The sequence below is a fragment of the Euwallacea fornicatus genome, unplaced genomic scaffold (assembly GCF_040115645.1).
Source record: "Euwallacea fornicatus isolate EFF26 unplaced genomic scaffold, ASM4011564v1 scaffold_68, whole genome shotgun sequence".
In the NCBI taxonomy this organism is placed as follows: Eukaryota; Metazoa; Arthropoda; class Insecta; order Coleoptera; family Curculionidae; genus Euwallacea; species Euwallacea fornicatus.
In genome coordinates, this window is record NW_027096036.1 from 425,801 (window position 1) to 430,838 (window position 5,038).

The window sequence follows — 5,038 nt, forward strand, 5'->3', positions numbered from 1 at the left end:
AGTACTTTATGTGCTCAAACACGCAACTTTTGTGACTTTTCAAAATTTGAAACTCGATAACTTCGGCAAATGAGGACCAAATTTGTTAAACAGAGTGTCAAATTAATCAGCTCGACGAGATTTTGAAGATGTCACAACACATCAGAATTGCATGTTGTTGAACTTCCAAGAAAAATAGTACTTTATGTGCTCAAACACGCAACTTTTGTGACTTTTCAAAATTTGAAACTCGATAACTTCGGCAAATGAGGACCAAATTTGTTAAACAGAGTGTCAAATTAATCAGCTCGACGAGATTTTGAAGATGTCACAACACATCAGAATTGCATCTTGTTGAACTTCCAAGAAAAATAGTACTTTATGTGCTCAAACACGCAATTTTTGTGACTTTTCAAAATTTGAAACTCGATAACTTCGGCAAATGAGGACCAAATTTGTTAAACAGAGTGTCAAATTAATCAGCTCGACGAGATTTTGAAGATGTCACAACACATCAGAATTGCATCTTGTTGAACTTCCAAGAAAAATAGTACTTTATGTGCTCAAACTCGCAACTTTTGTGACTTTTCAAAATTTGAAACTCGATAACTTCGGCAAATGAGGACCAAATTTGTTAAAAAGAGTGTCAAATTAATCAGCTCGACGAGATTTTGAAGATGTCACAACACATCAGAATTGCATCTTGTTGAACTTCCAAGAAAAATAGTACTTTATGTGCTCAAACACGCAACTTTTGTGACTTTTCAAAATTTGAAACTCGATAACTTCGGCAAATGAGCACCAAATTTGTTAAACAAAGTGTCAAATTAATCAGCTCGACGAGATCTGTAACATGACACAACACATCAGAATTGCATCTTGTTGAACTTCCAAGAAAAATAGTACTTTATGTGCTCAAACACGCAATTTTTGTGACTTTTCAAAATTTGAAACTCGATAACTTCGGCAAATGTGGACCAAATTCCTTAAAGAAAGTGTCAAATTAATCAGCTCGACGAGATCTTTAACATGACACAACACATCAGAATTGCATCTTGTTGAACTTCCAAGAAAAATAGTACTTTATGTGCTCAAACACACAACTTGTGTGACTTTTCAAACTTTGAAACTCGATAACTTCGGCAAATGAGCACCAAATTCCTTAAACAAAGTGTCAGATTAATCAGCTCGACGAGATCTTTAACATGACCCAACACATCATGCTTGCATCTTGTTGAACTTCCAAGAAAAATAGTACTTTATGTGCTCAAACACACAACTTGTGTGACTTTTCAAACTTTGAAACTCGATAACTTCGGCAAATGAGGACCAAATTTGTTAAACGAAGTGTCAAATTAATCAGCTCGACGAGATCTTTAACATGACACAACACATCAGAATTGCATCTTGTTGAACTTCCAAGAAAAATAGTACTTTATGTGCTCAAACACGCAACTTTTGTGACTTTTCAAAATTTGAAACTCGATAACTTCGGCAAATGAGGACCAAATTTGTTAAACAGAGTGTCAAATTAATCAGCTCAACGAGATTTTGAAGATGTCACAACACATCAGAATTGCATCTTGTTGAACTTCCAAGAAAAATAGTACTTTATGTGCTCAAACACGCAATTTTTGTGACTTTTCAAAATTTGAAACTCGATAACTTCGGCAAATGAGTACCAAATTCCTTAAAGAAAGTGTCAAATTAATCAGCTGGACGAGATCTTTAACATGACCCAACACATCATGCTTGCATCTTGTTGAACTTCCAAGAAAAATAGTACTTTATGTGCTCAAACACACAACTTGTGTGACTTTTCAAACTTTGAAACTCGATAACTTCGGCAAATGAGCACCAAATTCCTTAAACAAAGTGTCAGATTAATCAGCTCGACGAGATTTTCAAGATGTCACAACACATCAGAATTGCATCTTGTTGAACTTCCAAGAAAAATAGTACTTTATGTGCTCAAACACACAACTTGTGTGACTTTTCAAACTTTGAAACTCGATAACTTCGGCAAATGAGCACCAAATTCCTTAAACAAAGTGTCAGATTAATCAGCTCGACGAGATTTTGAAGATGTCACAACACATCAGAATTGCATCTTGTTGAACTTCCAAGAAAAATAGTATTTTATGTGCTCAAACACACAACTTGTGTGACTTTTCAAACTTTGAAACTCGATAACTTCGGCAAATGAGCACCAAATTCCTTAAACAAAGTGTCAGATTAATCAGCTCGACGAGATCTTTAACATGACCCAACACATCATGCTTGCATCTTGTTGAACTTCCAAGAAAAATAGTACTTTATGTGCTCAAACACACAAGTTGTGTGACTTTTCAAACTTTGAAACTCGATAACTTCGGCAAATGAGCACCAAATTCCTTAAACAAAGTGTCAGATTAATCAGCTCGACGAGATCTTTAACATGACCCAACACATCATGCTTGCATCTTGTTGAACTTCCAAGAAAAATAGTACTTTATGTGCTCAAACACACAACTTGTGTGACTTTTCAAACTTTGAAACTCGATAACTTCGGCAAATGAGCACCAAATTCCTTAAACAAAGTGTCAGATTAATCAGCTCGACGAGATTTTCAAGATGTCACAACACATCAGAATTGCATCTTGTTGAACTTCCAAGAAAAATAGTACTTTATGTGCTCAAACACGCAACTTTTTTGACTTATCAAACTTTGAAGCTCGATAACTTCGGCAAATGAGGACCAAATTTGTTAAACGAAGTGTCAAATTAATCAGCTCGACGAGATCTTTAACATGACACAACACATCAGAATTGCATCTTGTTGAACTTCCAAGAAAAATAGTACTTTATGTGCTCAAACACGCAACTTTTGTGACTTTTCAAAATTTGAAACTCGATAACTTCGGCAAATGAGGACCAAATTTGTTAAACAGAGTGTCAAATTAATCAGCTCAACGAGATTTTGAAGATGTCACAACACATCAGAATTGCATCTTGTTGAACTTCCAAGAAAAATAGTACTTTATGTGCTCAAACACGCAATTTTTGTGACTTTTCAAAATTTGAAACTCGATAACTTCGGCAAATGAGTACCAAATTCCTTAAAGAAAGTGTCAAATTAATCAGCTCGACGAGATCTTTAACATGACACAACACATCAGAATTGCATCTTGTTGAACTTCCAAGAAAAATAGTACTTTATGTGCTCAAACACGCAACTTTTGTGACTTTTCAAAATTTGAAACTCGATAACTTCGGCAAATGAGGACCAAATTTGTTAAACAGAGTGTCAAATTAATCAGCTCGACGAGATTTTGAAGATGTCACAACACATCAGAATTGCATCTTGTTGAACTTCCAAGAAAAATAGTACTTTATGTGCTCAAACACGCAACTTTTGTGACTTTTCAAAATTTGAAACTCGATAACTTCGGCAAATGAGGACCAAATTTGTTAAACAGAGTGTCAAATTAATCAGCTCGACGAGATTTTGAAGATGTCACTACACATCAGAATTGCATCTTGTTGAACTTCCAAGAAAAATAGTACTTTATGTGCTCAAACACGCAACTTTTTTGACTTTTCAAACTTTGAAACTCGATAACTTCGGCAAATGAGCACCAAATTCCTTAAACAAAGTGTCAGATTAATCAGCTGGACGAGATCTTTAACATGACCCAACACATCATGCTTGCATCTTGTTGAACTTCCAAGAAAAATAGTACTTTATGTGCTCAAACACACAACTTGTGTGACTTTTCAAACTTTGAAACTCGATAACTTCGGCAAATGAGCACCAAATTCCTTAAACAAAGTGTCAGATTAATCAGCTCGACGAGATTTTCAAGATGTCACAACACATCAGAATTGCATCTTGTTGAACTTCCAAGAAAAATAGTACTTTATGTGCTCAAACACACAACTTGTGTGACTTTTCAAACTTTGAAACTCGATAACTTCGGCAAATGAGCACCAAATTCCTTAAACAAAGTGTCAGATTAATCAGCTCGACGAGATTTTGAAGATGTCACAACACATCAGAATTGCATCTTGTTGAACTTCCAAGAAAAATAGTATTTTATGTGCTCAAACACACAACTTGTGTGACTTTTCAAACTTTGAAACTCGATAACTTCGGCAAATGAGCACCAAATTCCTTAAACAAAGTGTCAGATTAATCAGCTCGACGAGATCTTTAACATGACCCAACACATCATGCTTGCATCTTGTTGAACTTCCAAGAAAAATAGTACTTTATGTGCTCAAACACACAACTTGTGTGACTTTTCAAACTTTGAAACTCGATAACTTCGGCAAATGAGCACCAAATTCCTTAAACAAAGTGTCAGATTAATCAGCTCGACGAGATTTTGAAGATGTCACAACACATCAGAATTGCATCTTGTTGAACTTCCAAGAAAAATAGTATTTTATGTGCTCAAACACACAACTTGTGTGACTTTTCAAACTTTGAAACTCGATAACTTCGGCAAATGAGCACCAAATTCCTTAAACAAAGTGTCAGATTAATCAGCTCGACGAGATCTTTAACATGACCCAACACATCATGCTTGCATCTTGTTGAACTTCCAAGAAAAATAGTACTTTATGTGCTCAAACACACAACTTGTGTGACTTTTCAAACTTTGAAACTCGATAACTTCGGCAAATGAGCACCAAATTCCTTAAACAAAGTGTCAGATTAATCAGCTCGACGAGATTTTCAAGATGTCACAACACATCAGAATTGCATCTTGTTGAACTTCCAAGAAAAATAGTACTTTATGTGCTCAAACACGCAACTTTTTTGACTTTTCAAACTTTGAAGCTCGATAACTTCGGCAAATGAGGACCAAATTTGTTAAACAGAGTGTCAAATTAATCAGCTCAACGAGATTTTGAAGATGTCACAACACATCACAATTGCATCTTGTTGAACTTCCAAGAAAAATAGTACTTTAAGTGCTCAAACACGCAACTTTTTTGACTTTTCAAACTTTGAAGCTCGATAACTTCGGCAAATGAGGACCAAATTTGTTAAACAGAGTGTCAAATTAATCAG